General features: G+C 44.9%; 1 protein-coding gene across 3 annotated transcripts in view; it reads left to right on the forward strand.

Moving 5' to 3' along the window:
* LOC140408264 (uncharacterized) overlaps positions 1-14,842 on the forward strand; it is a 179,571-nt gene that overhangs the window by 139,020 nt on the left and 25,709 nt on the right. The window contains exon 1 of one of the 3 annotated variants that reach the window (XM_072495227.1): positions 8,384-8,546. The exons of 1 other annotated variant lie outside the window; for it this stretch is intronic. The gene's annotated coding sequence lies outside the window, so the exon portion shown is untranslated. Of the gene's footprint in view, positions 1-8,383; positions 8,547-14,842 lie in introns of those variants that run through there. One more of the 3 variants, XM_072495228.1, reaches the window with a different exon arrangement.

Below are 14,842 nucleotides of genomic sequence, written 5' to 3' on the forward strand. Positions count from 1 at the left end.
TAGAGAAAGGCCACCCGAGACTGGGTATTGTGTAATGAGAAAGGAATAATTGGAAATCTGGCCGCGGAGATCCCTTGGGGATGAGTGACCATAATAGGATAGAATTCTTCATCAAGAAGGAGAGTGACTTTGTTGATTCGGAGACTCGGGTCCTGAATCTTAATAAAGGAGACCATGATGATAGGAGGCATCAGTTGGCTATGATCGATTGGAGAACGCTACTTAAAGGGATGACAGTGGCTAGGCAATGGCGAACTGTCAAGGAGCGCATGGAGGAATTGCAACAATTGTTTAGTCCTGTCTGGTGCAAAACTAAAATGGGAAAGGTGACCAATCCATGACTCACCAGGGAAATTAAATATATTATTAGATCCAAGAAAGAAGCATACAATTAGGGCGGCACGGTAGCACAGTGGTTAGCACTATTGTTTCACAGCGCAGGGTCCCAGGTTCGATTCCCGGCTTGGGTCACTGTCTGTGCGGAGTCTGCACGTTCTCCCCGTGTCTGCGTGGGTTTCCTCCGGGTGCTCCGGTTTCCTCCCACAAGTCCCGAAAGACGTGCTGTTAGGTGAATTGGACATTCTGAATTCTTCCTCTGTGTACCCGAACAGGGGCCGGAGTGTGTCGACTAAGGGCTTTTTCACAGTAACTTCATTGCCGTGTTAATGTAAGCCCACTTGTGACAATAAAGATTATTATTATTATAAATTGGCCGGAAAAAAACAACAGACTTGAGGATTGGGAGCAGTTACAAATTCAGCAAAGGAGGAACAAGGGATTGATTAAAAGGGGACAATAGAGTACAAGAGTAAACTTGCAGGAAACATAAAATCTGACTGTACAAGTTTCTATAGGTATGTGAAGAGAAAAAGATTGGTGAAGACAAATGTAGGTCCCTTACAGTCAGAAACAGGGGAATGTATAATAGGGGACAAAGAAATGGCTGAGCAACTAAATACTTACTTTGGTTCGGTCTTCACAAATGAGGGTACAAATAAGATACCAGAAATGTGGGGAATGCAGGGTTTAGTGAAAGGGAGGAACTGAAGGAAATCAGTATTTGTAGGGTAATGGTGTTGGGAAAATTGATGGATTTAAAAGCTGTTCAATCCCCAGGGCCTGATAATCTACATCCCAGAGTATTTGAGGTAGTGGCTCTAGAAATAATGGATGGATTGGTGGTCACCTGCCAAGATTCTGTGGTTAGAACTGCTGCCTCACAGCGCCAGGGACCCGGGTTTAATTCCAGCCATGGGTGACTATGTGGAGTTTCCAGGTACTTCCCGTGTCTGCGGGAGTTTCCTTTGGGTGCTACGACTTCATCCCACACTCCAAAGTTGTGCATATTTGATGATGGGGTTACGGGGATAGGGCAGGGGAGTTGGCCGAGGTTGGGTGTTCCTTGGGAGGTCCAATGCAGAATTGATGGGCAGACTAGCGATAGGGATTCTATGGTTCTATGGTTCTCATCAAGAGACACTGGAACAGTTCCTGCAGATTGGAGGCTGGCGAATATAACCTCCCTATTTAGAAAAGGAGGTAGAGAAAAAAATAGGGAATTATAGAGCAGTCAGCCTGACTTCAGTCGTGGGGAATGTTCTAGAGTTCGTTTTCAAAGATTTAATAACAGAACACTGAGAAAACAGTAGCAGGATCGGACAGGGTCAGCATGGATTTACAAAATGGAAATCATGCTTGACAAATCTACTGCAATTCTTCGAGGATGTAACTAATAGAGTTGATGATGGGAAGCCAGTGATTGTGGTATATTTAGACTTTCAGAAGGTTTTCAACAAAGTCCCACATAAAAGATTAGTGTGTAAAATTGGAATGGGATTGGGGGTAGTGTATTGAGATGGATAGAAAACTGGTTGGCAGACAAGAAACAAAGAGTAGGAATTAATATGTATTTTTACAAATTGACAGGCAGTGAGTGACTGGTGGGGTACCGCAGGGATCGGTGCTGGGACCTCAGCTATTCACAATTTATATTATTGATTTAGAAGAGGGAACAAAATGTAATATCTCCAAATTTACAGATGACACAAAGCTGGGTGGGAGGGTGAGCTGTGAGGAGGATGCAGAGATTTGGAAGAGTTGAGTGAGTGGGCAAATGAATGGCAGATGCAGAATAATTTGGATAAATGCGAGTTTATCCACTTTAGCAATAAAAACGAGAAGGCAGAGTATTATCTGAATGGCCATTAATTAGGAGAGGGGAATGTGCAACGCGACCTGGGTGTCCTCGTACACCAGTCGCTGAAGGTAAGCATGCAGGTACAGCAGGCGGTAAAGAAGGCAAATCGTTTGCTGGCCTTCATTGCAAGAGGATTCGAGTACAAAGAAAAGTACAGCACAGGAACAGGCCCTTCGGCCCACCAAGCCTGCGCCAACCATACTACCTGTCTAACCGCAAACCTTCTATACTTCCGGGGTCCGTATCCCTCTATTCCCACCCTATTCATGTATCTGCCACTTCCTCTGGCACCCACTACCCTCTGTGTAAAAACCTTCCCTCGCCCATTTCCTCTAAACTTTGCCCTTCGCACCTTAAACCTATGCTGCCTAGTAATTGACTTTTCCTCCATGGGATTAAGCTTCCGACTATCCACTCTGTCTATGCCACTCATAATTTTGTAAACCTCTATCAGGTCGCCTCTCAACCTCTGACTTCCAATGAAAATAATCCAAGTTTCTCCAACCTCTCCTCATAGCTAATACCTTACAGACCAGGCAACATCCTGGTAAACCTCTTCTGTACCCTTTACAAAGCATTCACATCCTTCAGGTAGTGTGGCAGCCAGAATTGTATACAGTATTCCAAATGTGGCCTAACCAAGGTTCTGTACAGCTGCAACATGACTTGCCAATTCTTATACTCAATGCCCTGACCGATGAAGGCAAGCATGCCGTATGCCTTCTTGACTACCTTCTCCACCTGTGTTGCCACTTTCAGTGATCTGTGGACCTGTACGTCCAGATCTCTCTGCCTGTCAATACTCCTAAGGGTCTGCCATTAATTTCATTTCATTTTCATTTTCATTTCATTTCATTTACTCTATAATTCCCACCTACATTAGACCTTCTAAAATGCATTACCTCACATTGTCCGGTTAGAACTCCATCTGCCATTTTTCTGCCCATGTCTCTCAACTGATCTACACCCTGCTGTATCCTCTGACAATCCTCTATACTATGCGCAACTCCACCAACCATCATGTCGTCCGTAAAGCTACTAATCAGACCAGCTACATCAGACCAGCTACATTTTCCTCCAAATCATCTCTATATACTACAAACAGCAAAGGTCCCAGCACTGATCCCTGCGGAACACCACTAGTCACAGCCCTCCATTCAGAAAAGAACCCTTCCATTGCTACTCTCTGCCTTCTATGACCTAGCCAGTTCTGTATCCATCTTGACAGCTCACCTCTGATCCCGTGTGACTTCACCTTTTGTACCAGTCTGCCATGAGGGACCTTGTCAAAGGTCTTACTGAAGTCCATATAGACAACATCCACCAGCCTTCCTTCATCCATCATCTTAGTCACTTCCTCAAAAATCTCGATCAAGTTAGTGAGAAATGACCTCCCCTTCACAAAACCATGCTGCCTATCTCTAATAAGTCCATTAGTTTCCAAATGTGAGTAAATCCTGACCCTAAGTATCTTCTCCAATAATTTCCCTATCACTGACGTAAGGCTCACTGGCCTATAATTTCCTGGATTATCCCTGCTGCCCTTCTTAAACAAAGGAACAACATTGGCTACTCTCCAGTCCTCTGGGACCTCACCTGTAGCCAATGAGGATACAAAGATTTCTGTCAAGGCCCCAGCAATTTCCTCCCTTGTCTCCCGCAGTATTCTGGGGTAGATTCCATTAGGCCCTATGGACTTATCTGCCTTAATGCTGTTTAAAGCGCCCAACACCTCCTCCTTTTTGATATCGACATGACCCAGACTATCTACACACCCGTCCCCAGACTCATCATCCACAAAGTCCTTCTCTTTGGTGAATACTGACGCAAAGTACTCATTTAGTACCTCGCTCATTTCCTCTGGCTCCATGCATAGATTCCTTCCCCTGTCCTGGAGTGAGCCAACCCTTTCCCTGGCTACCTCTTTGTACACCATCAATTCACTGTGAGACCGTGAGAACGAGTGAACACTAGGCTTTATTATCCAGGAACTCGCCTGCCAGTATCTGTTGTACAAATGAGTGCCACCCACAGGTGGCTGGTCTATATATCGCTCGGTGAGGGCGGAGCCAGAGACGGAGCCCACCAGGGTTCCAGTACAGTACCTGGAAGTAGACCGTATTATTATTTCCAGGTCATAGATCACAGCACTATACAGACAGTTCATACTTAGGTGAATACGTTCACCACACTCTTGCTCTTTATATACATATAAAATGCCTTGGGATTCTCCTGAATCCTGTTTGCGAAAGACTTTTCATGTCCCCATTTAACCCTCCTAACTACTTCCTTAAGTTCCTTCCTATTTTCTTTATAATCTTCAAGGGCTTTGTCTGTTCTCAGCCTTCTGGACCTTACGAATGCTTCCTTTTTCTTTTTGACTCGGCTTGGTCGATTTATTCTAAATGGTGAGCAGGGATTCTCACTCCCCGACTCCTACGCAGACTTTGGCGGGTGCTATTCGGGTCAAACTAGTGTTTCAAGTTATCCCCCGGTATAACCCGTATCTTCGTAGAAGAATTTTACTTACTTACCACTTAGTAACTTACACATGGGTCCAGCTTGCTAAGTGAAGTAAAGTAAACTTTTTAAAGAAAATAATAATAACCACTCTTTCAGGTTATCAATTTGAACTTAACTTTATTTTCAAGTTAAAAGAGGATAACTACTTTTACAGAAAGGTAGAAAGATCTTTTCTTGTTCGGACCAGTTGCAGACTTTCAAGTCTCTCTTGACAATCAGTTTTCTTTAACTTTTGGTCTTCTGCTGACTTCTCTGGGCTGCTCGGTCTGTCGATGTTGCTTGTCCCCATCACCGAGGAAGATGCTCTGATTATCTGCTCATTATCCCCAGTTTTTATAGTCATTTGGGGCCCCTTAACCTCTGCACGTGGCACCTTTCAGACTGCCTGCTTGACGGTTCGAAGGCTAAGTTTTAGCAGTTTAGCCGCGTGGCGCTGCTTCAACAGCCACAGCGCAGCTTCATCCTCCCCAGCTCGCCAGCCTTGACTGGACCTTTCTCGCTTTGCTTGGCATGTCATAAATTTGTCTGCCTTAGTTCGCACTCTTTTGGTTTTATGTCTTTTTCAATGAGTTTTCTCCCATTCGACTCGGGTCATCTTCAGGTTAGGCTAATGTCATGTTAGTGTTATCCCCCTGACTCCAACTTTCTCTGCTTTGGCCATCTTCCAAAGGGTTTTAACTTCAAATGTGATGTACGTTATAATGTAACCTTGTCACCGTCTAGTTTTCTTAATTTGTAAATCAGTTGTTTCACTTTATTACCAGTGTCAGCAACTTTGCACACTTAACAGTTGTTCCTTATCTTATACTTTAGATTCTGGCTTCTTTTCCTAATTGTTCAAAAATAATTCATTACTTAAAGATTTGTGGAATACTGTTCCCTTTCATATAACTTTAAGAGTTTTTAAGTCAATCAAATGTCTTTTCTAACTTGTGAATTAAAATGAAGCTCCTATCTGTTTTCTTCCCTGTCTGTGAAGTTGTCTGCTTTCAAAACAGGCTGCTGCTGTTAACCCCTCGTGGGACTTCTCCTTTTCATTTAAAAGCCTCAGGCATTCTCAGTGTTACTTTCATGTTTCAAATGTCATATTCTTCTGAGTTTTCACAACAGCTCACAATATCCTTATGTATCCAAGGTTCCTGAAACTTGCCATACTTATCCTTCATCCCTGCAGGAACATGCCGATCCTGAATTCTAATAAACTGACGTTTGAAAGACTCCCACATGCCAAATGCACAGGAACAGGGATGTTTTGCTGCAATTATACAGGGCCTTGGTGAGGCCACACCTGGAGTATTGTGGGCAGTTTTGGTCTCCTTATCTAAGGAAGGATGTTCTTGCACTCGAGGGAGTGCAGCGAAGGTTTACCAGACTGATTCCAGGGATGATGGGACTGTCATATGAGGAGAGATTGAATCGGTTAGGATTGTATTCGCTGGAGGTCAGAAGAATGAGGGGGGAATCTCATAGAAACCTATAAAATTCTAACAGGACTAGACAGGGTAGATGCAGGAAGGATGTTCCCGATGGTGGGTGTGTCCAGAGCCAGGGAGCACAGTCTGAGGATACGGGCTAGACCATTTAGGAATGAGATCAGGAGAAATTTCATCACCCAGAGAGCGATCGGCCTCTGGAATTCGTTACCACAAAAAGCAGTTGAGATCAAAACATGTTTTCAAGAAGCAGTTAGATAGAGCACTTGGGGCAAAGGGGATCAAAGAAAATGGTGGGGGGGGGTGGGGGGAGGCAGGATTAGGCTATTGAGTTGGATGATCAGCCATGATCATAATGAATGGCGGAGCAGGCTCGAAGGGCCGAATGGCCGCCTCCTGCTCCTCTTGTCTGTTTCAATGTTTCTTCCACTTCACTATTAATGGTAGAGTGGGGGACGGCCGAACCACCAGGTTACAGATTGTGGTGGAATAGATTATCTTGTTGATGTCCTACAGCACCTCGTGGATGCCTGGAGTCGGTTGTTTGATATGTTCCATTTCTATCCCATTTAGCACAAATCCAACAGTCCCACTTTCAGTCTGTTCCTGCCTATTCTTCTGAGCTAGACGGTAAATTAATTCAACCAAATCAAACAACTGGGGGACAAATTAACAGAGTGGCCACTTGAAGAGATATTCCATTAACCGAAAAACAAATCACAAAGGAAACCTAAAACGTGAAATTAAAATGTGATTAAGGTGTTGATAAGGCAGCCCAATCCGCACAGTGCCCACCGGGCTTGCAGTCTGATCCTAGATACAGGAACAATAAGTGATCACTTGGCAATTACTGTGCACCGGCTCAATACAATTAATTTATCAATAACATAATATATCTGAAGAATAGAGATTTATTATTTGATTATCAACACACAGGAGAAAATTTCCCCCATTTAGTTTCATTAATGCCTAAATATTTAAATCATAATGTAGAGTTAATCAGTGCTAACCACTGTACTCTCCACTTGACAAGGGCGGCACGATAGTACAGTGGTTAGCACTGCTGCTTCACAGCGCCAGGGGACCGGGTTCGATTCCCGGCTTGGGTCACTGTCTGTGCGGAGTCTGCACATTCTCCCCGTGTCTGCGTGGGTTTCCTCCGGGTGCTCCGGTTTCCTCCCACAAGTCCTGAAAGACGTGCTTGTTAGGTGAATTGGACATTCTGAATTCTCCCTCTGTGTACCCGAACAGGTGCCGGAGTGTGGCGACTAGGGGATTTTCACAGTAACTTCATTGCAGTGTTAATGTAAGCCTGCTTGTGACAATAATAAAGATTATTATAAAATGACAAACAATTCCCTCTCCCACCCAGAAATCACCAACATGCATCAACACATTGAGAAACCTTTCAAAAGGTTGCTTTATATTGATGAGTTTGTTACATTATTGATAGGTCACATGATTAATTCATTGAACCAGCCAATAGGAATTAACTCTGTGATCAGTGTCAGTTTCCCAGGTTTTGAAAACCAGGATGAGAAAGAGGAGCGGGTGAAGAGAATCTTGTCAAAGTCACAGCACAAAGTAAGAACTTCTCATTCATAACAAGGATGAGTGCGTTGACATTTACAGGAATATTCCTGTGTAACACCATGTGAGACACATTGCCCTGCGAGAGTGTGTTACACTCCATGTATCAGAAACAACTGTGAACCCACATTCAGCAACATCTAGAAAGAAAAACAACAAATCTAATCATCATTTATAGAGCTCTGAAGAAGCCACAAACTGGACTCGAAACATTAACTCTGTTCCTCTCTCCACAGATGCTGCCAGTCCGGCAGTGTTTTTCGAACATTTTCTGTTTTTATTTATGGACCTCAAATGGTCAAATGAATATGAAAATAATACTCACAAATCAACAATAGTGTCAGATTTGACAAACCTAGCAACAATAAATGCTGACTGACCTATCTAAATATTTAAGTATTGTTCGGGCCAACCCTTTTCTAAGTTGGAGGTTTCATGGATATGGTGAAGCAAGGGTTAAGAATTTTAATGAACCTGTGTACAGTCAGCAAAGATGAATTGAGGGTAAATGTTGTGATTTCTCCCTCCCTCCCTCCCTCCCTCCCCCCCCACCCCCACCCCTCCAGTGACTAATGTCTGGAGGGTTAATAATGATTGTATCAGCTCATTTCATCAGATTCCTGAAGCAATGATTGGCTGTGATATGGGCACAGCCTAAGAAGCAGGATGATAAGTTTGCAGAGCGAGCTGCCTCACACAGTCAGACTGATCCTTCCACTCCAGCTGACTCCAGCCCAGTCACAGCTGAGAAAGTCACTTTTTACTCGTCTCCAGTGATCTCCGCATCCTCTAGAAGTGGTGAGGTAATGTCAGAAATGTTTTAAGCACTTTCATGTTCTGCTTACACAAGTACAAACTGAGAGTCAATTGTCTGAAAGGTCTATTTAACAGTTTGCAGAATGTACAGTGCTGTGTTATATCTGTAATAAAAACACTGACAGGGTGATTCATCTTTGGTAACAAGTGAAGAGAATTTATTTGAAATGGGAGACCTGTGTAGGAGCTGATCTAACGTAATTTTTAAAAGTTTCCCTATTGGAAGTGGCTGCCTGTGTCTAAGAGATTGCCCCAGGAAAGGGATTTTGCTAATTGTCATGGAATTTTATTCGTGTTCAAACACTCACATTCAATATATTTAATTTATTTGATAACATTCAGCAGAGTAACTTATTTTTCAACCTTCAGGGTTTGTTCAATTTGTGCATCTTCTGGATGACTTTTAGATGGTGATAGGGAGTTTGGGGGAGTTTGAAATCAGCCTGGAACATTGGTAGAAAACACAGGTAGAAATTGCCAACGTCCTCCTGCCTCACGGGCATCTGAACAGATTGTATTGTCTGATTCAGTCCTGATAGGTGACAGCTCTACGCCTCTCACCTACCCCAATCGAGAGCAGTTTCTTAATGCCACCTCGACAGTGACTGTCAATCACCTGCCCCCTGGTTGGGTCTAAGTAAGAAAAGGTTTGTTCAAAGCGGAAGGTTTAGAGCAGTGTTTTAAACGAGGAGAGAGAGATACAGAGAGGTTTTGAGAGGTAATTTGAAAGCTTAGGGCTCAGGCAGCTGAGGACATGGTTGCTGATGGTGGAGAGATTAGGATCTTGAAGAGGCTTGAATTAGAGGAATGGAGAGATCCTGGAGGATCTTAGAGATAGGGAGGGGAGAGGCCGCAGATGGATTTCTGAAACAAATCGCGAGGTGTTGCTTAACCAGGAGTTAAGGTAGGTTAATGATCATAGAGCTGAAGAGTGACTGAGACTTATTGTGACTGAGGACAGGGGCAGCTGAGTCTTGCATGACCGCACAGAGTAGAATGTGGAAAGATCAGCCAGGAGTGGGCTGATCAAAATCCAAAGGTTAACACAAACATGGATGAGGTTTTCAGCAGCAGGTGACCTGGGAAGTAGATTTAGGACTGAGTTTAGGAGGAACTTCTTCACCCAAAGGGTTGTGAATCTATGGAATTCCTTGCCCAGTGAAGCAGTAGAGGCTCCTTCTTTAAATGTTTTTAAGATAAAGATAGATAGTTTTTTGAAGAATAAAAGGATTAAGGGTTATGGTGTTCGGGCCGGAAAGTGGAGCTGAGTCCACAAAGATCAGCCATGATCTCATTGAATGGCGGAGCAGGCTCGAGGGGCCAGATGGCCTACTCCTGCTCCTAGTTCTTATGTTCTTATGTGAGAGGGCAGGAATTCAGTGATATTAGAGGTGGAAATGGACAGTCAAATGGTGCAGATATGTGGTCAGAAGGTCATCTTGGGATCACGCATGACACCAGGTTTGTGAACTGTCTGGTTCAGACAGTTGTCAGAGTGTGTGGATGTGGTAACTAAATGTCTTTGGATGAGGGGTATTGTTAAGTGTAAACATGTGAGGCCAGGTTCCACAGACTAGGTCCGTATTACCTCGGGTACAGACTTAGGAGAGTCTCATCAAGGTTTTTAAGATGATTGAAGATAGAGGGAACTATTTCCTCTGATGGGTGGAGTCCAGTGCAAGGGAGCAGAACCTTAGGGTGCGGCACAGTGGCACAGTGGTTAACACTGCTGCCTCACAACCCCAGGGACCCGGGTTGGATTCCGGCCTTGGGTGACTGTGTGGAAGCTGCACGTTCTCCCCGTGTGTGCGTGGGTTTCCTCTGGGTTCTCCGGTTTCCTCCCACAGTCCAAAGATGTGCAGGTTAGGTGGATTGGCCATGCTAAATTAGGCAAGGGTTACAGTGCAGGGCGTTGGGCCTAGGTAGAGTGGTCTTTCAAAGTGTCGGTGCAGACTCGATGGGCCGAATGGCCTCCTTCTGCACTGTAGGGATTCTACGATTCTATGGTTAGAGCCAACCCATTCAGGGGCGATGTCGGGAAATATTTCTTCAGACCAAAGTGGAGTGGAGATCTACAACTCCAGATTCCTTCAGTGAATTCTTATTGACAAAAATCAAACTCTTCAAACTTCCTTTTGAGAAAGGGATTGGATAAATGATAAAAGCAAAGTTAAGATTGAAAAACAAAAGCTCAGACCAGTAGACAATCTTCTTCAGTTTGAGATTGTCACCAATATCCTTGCGTTTGAAAGTAGAGTGATGGTGAAGTTGGGACGAAGGCAAAAAGACTATCTCTGTAATCCCAGGACACAGCTCACTTTCACCTCCACTTTTTACATCTTGGAAGTTGGGACAGTAATAATAATCTTTATTATTGTCACAAGTAGGCTTACATTAACACTGCAATGAAGTTACTGTGAAAAGCCCCTAGTCGCCACATTTCGGCGCCTGTTCGGATACACAGAGGGCGAATTCAGAATGTCCAATTCACCTAACAACACGTCTTTCGGGACTTGTGGGAGGAAACCGGAGCACCCGGAGGAAACACACGCAGACACGGGGAGAACGTGCAGACGCCGCACAGACAGTGACCCAAGCCGGGAATCGAACCTGGGACCCTGGCGCTGTGAAGCAACAGTGCTAACCACTGTGCTACCGTGCCGCCAGTAGTATGATGGCGTCAAAATTACAGAGTCCCTGATACCATCCCTGTCTCAGCCCATCCCTGAACTTGTCCTCTGTGCTTTTGCCACCTCCAGACCTGCCTATGTACAATGTACACCCGGTCCGTCTCCCATCCTGTATCCTACCTGCATCCTACCTAAATGTGAGTTGATCTAAAGCTCTGGTGCCCATGGCCTCTTTCCCGCCAAATACTGATCATACTTTACCTATCCCTCTGCTCGCTGACATTCACTGGCTCCCAGTCCTGTCCATCGCAAGTTTAAGATTCCCACATTCAAAACTGTCCATGTCTGCATCGGTCCCAATCTCTGGAACCTCCCCCGGACCCATGTAATCTCTGCACTCCTCAATTCTGGCCCCATCTCCAATTTCCTTCATCCCACCATTGGTGACGGTCTTCAGCTGGCTGGACGTTAAGTCATTTCCTCACTAACCCACTCCAATTTTCCTCTTTTGTCTGCTTAAAATCTCCCTCTCCGGCACGTTTTTGGTCACCTGTCTTTATATCATTTTACGTGGTTCAGTGTCAAATTTTGTTTGCTATCTCTGTGAAGCATCTTGGGAATTGAAAGGTGCTTTTTAAATGCAAGTTGTTGTTGTTGAGCGGCCCTGCCCCAACCCAAAGCCTGTCATCACTGGAGTGTGGAGTGAAGGGATGTGTTGTAGCGATGGAACAGTGCCTGAAATGAACTTGCTGCTCACAAGCTGATCCGAGGGTGAAAGTTGAGCGTGTGGAGATGCTCATCTGTGCAGAATTAGGCAGCAGATGTTGCCATCACTCCATGGACAAGACCTGAAGGTGTAAAGGCAAGCAGCAAAACAAATTGCTCCATCTTCCGTTTATCACCCTCACATGAAAATTATTGAAACACAAAGAACTGAAGGAGGCCATTCATCCTTGCTTGCCTGTGCCTGCTCTTTGAAAGAGCAGTCGTATTTAGTCTCAGACGGCTGCTTTCAGTCCAATTTAAATTCCTCATCCTCAAATACATCTTCAACTTCTTTTTACATCTATTTCTGGAAACAGTTCCCATCACCTTTTCAGATTGAATGTTCCAGATTCCGATACTTCTCGGGAGAGTATTTTTTTCTTGTGGGGGAATATTTGAAGGCATTTATATTTACAATCAGGTTGAGTTATCTCAGAATGTTGTGATTCCACTTTTCTGGGGCAGTCAACCTGATTATTCAAATATTCTGTTTGCTGGTCTCCATCCTCACTGGACACATCCCAAACTCCTGTCTGCCCATTTCTCCATAACCCCGCCTTTTGCTGACTTATATTGACTCCCATTCTGCAACAAACACCATGGTTAAAATTCTCACCCCCCCAATTTAAAGTCTCAACCTATAACCTCCTTCATCCCTAAAGCTCATCCATTCCTCGTACTCATATTCCCTCCAAAACCCCCTCTAGCCTTTTCATTATCCTCTCTTCCTTTAAGACCCTCAGCTTCTTTGACCAATATTTTGGTCAGCGCCCTCTCTCCATTCCCCCACTTCTGCCCATCCTCCCTGGCCATTTCACCCCCTCCCCAATTTCCACCATCTTACCATTACTCTCTCCTTGCTCCCATTTTCCTCCTCTCTCCCCATATCTCAGTCTCCCTATATCCCCCTTCCCATTTCCCCCATACCCAGCCCTCTCACAATAGCTCCTTCTTTAGTTCATTTCTTTTGTTGATGGTGCCCCTGTTGTGCGTCTGGTGAGATTTTTCTACTCATCAAAGGTGAGCAGTATGACTCATAGTTCACCAGGGTGTGTACATACATGCTGACATTCTAATCAGAGGGGAGGTTTTTTTATTTATGAGTTTGTGGGATGTGGGTTTTGCTGGCGAGGCCAGCATTTATTGCCCATCCCTAATTGTCCTTGAAAAGGTGGTGAGCCGCTGCAGTCCACGTGCTGTAGGTACACCCACAGTGCTGTTAGGGAGTGAGTTCCAAGGGTTTTTACCCAGTAACAGTGAAGGAATGGCCGATATATTTCAAATTTAGTATGATGAGTGGCTTGGAGGGGAACTCTCAGGTGGTGGTGTTTTCATATTCCGGTGTCCGTATCCTAGAGGTCATGAGTTTGGAAGACACTGCCTAAGGAACCTTGGTGAGTTGCTGCAGTGCATTTTGTAGATGGGACACACAGCTGCCCCTGTGTGCCAGTGATGAAGGGAGTAGATGTTGAAGGCCATGGATGGAGTCCCAATCAAGTGGGCTGCTTTGTCCTGGCTGCTTCGTCATAAGTGTTTTTGGAGCTGCACTCATCCAGGAAAGTAGATAATATTCCATCACACTCCTAACCTGTGCCTTGTCAAGATGGTGGACAGACTTTGGGTAGGAAGTGAGTTATTCACTGCAGAATTCCCATCCTCTGAGCTGCTCTTGCAGCCACAGTATTTATTTGGCTAGCCCAGTGCAGTTTCTGGTCAATGATAGCCCCCAGGATTTGATAGTTGGGAATTCAATGAAGGTAATACCATTGAATATTTAGGGGTGATGGTTAGATTCTCTCTTCTCGAAGATGGTCATTGCCTGGCACTTGTGTGGCAGGAATGTAACTTGCCAGTTGTCAGCCCAAGCCTGGATATTGTCCCGGTCTTGCTGCATTTGGACAGGGACTGCTTCATTATCTGCGGAGTCGCGAATGGTGCTGAACATTGTGCAGTCATCTGCAAACATCCCCACTTCTGACCTTATGATGGAAGGGAGGCCATTGATGAAGCAGCTGAAGATGGTTGGGCCGAGGACACTACCCTGAGGAACTCCTGCAGTGATGTCCTGGAGCTGAGATGATAGACCTCCAACCACCACAACCATCTTCCTTTGTGCCGGGTATGACACCAACCAGAGAGACTTTTCCCCCTGATTCCCATTGACTTCAGTTTAGCTCGGGCTCCTTGATGCCACACTCGGTCAATTGCTGCCTTGAAGTCGAGGGCAGTCACTTCACCTTATCTCTTGAGTTCATCTCGTTTGTCCATGTTTGGACCAAGGTTGTAGTGAGGTCAGGAGCTGAGTGACACTGGCAGAATTCCAATGGGGCATCAGTGAGCAGGTTATTGCTAAATAAGTGGCCCTTGTAGCATTGTTGATGACCCCTTCCATCACTTAACTAAGAATGGAGAGTGGACTGATGGGGCGGTAATTGGCTGGTTTTGATTTGTCCTGCTTTTTGTGGGCAGGACACACCTGGGCAATTTTCCACATTGCCGGGTAATTGCCAATGTTGTAGCCGGACTGGAACCGTGTTTGTCCAGCTGCACTGGAAAAGTGACCATTATAAGCCTTTGCCTTTGCAGCTGTATAGAACCTTAGTTAGGCCACACCTGGAGGATAGTGTTCAATTCAGGTCGCCACACTACCAGAAGGATGTGGAGGCTTTAGAGAGGCTGCAGAAGAGATTTACCAGAATGTTGCCTGGTATGGAGGGCATTAGTTATGAGGAGCGGTTGAAAAACTCGGTTTGTTCTCACTAGAACAACGGTGGTTGAGGGGCGACCTGATAGAGGTCTACAAAATTATGAAGGGCATAGACAGAGTGGATAGTCAGAGACTTTTTCCCAAGGTAGAGGGGTCAATTACTAGGGGGCATAGGTTTAGC

Source organism: Scyliorhinus torazame, chromosome 3 (genome assembly GCF_047496885.1).
Source record: "Scyliorhinus torazame isolate Kashiwa2021f chromosome 3, sScyTor2.1, whole genome shotgun sequence".
NCBI classification, from domain to species: domain Eukaryota; kingdom Metazoa; phylum Chordata; class Chondrichthyes; order Carcharhiniformes; family Scyliorhinidae; genus Scyliorhinus; species Scyliorhinus torazame.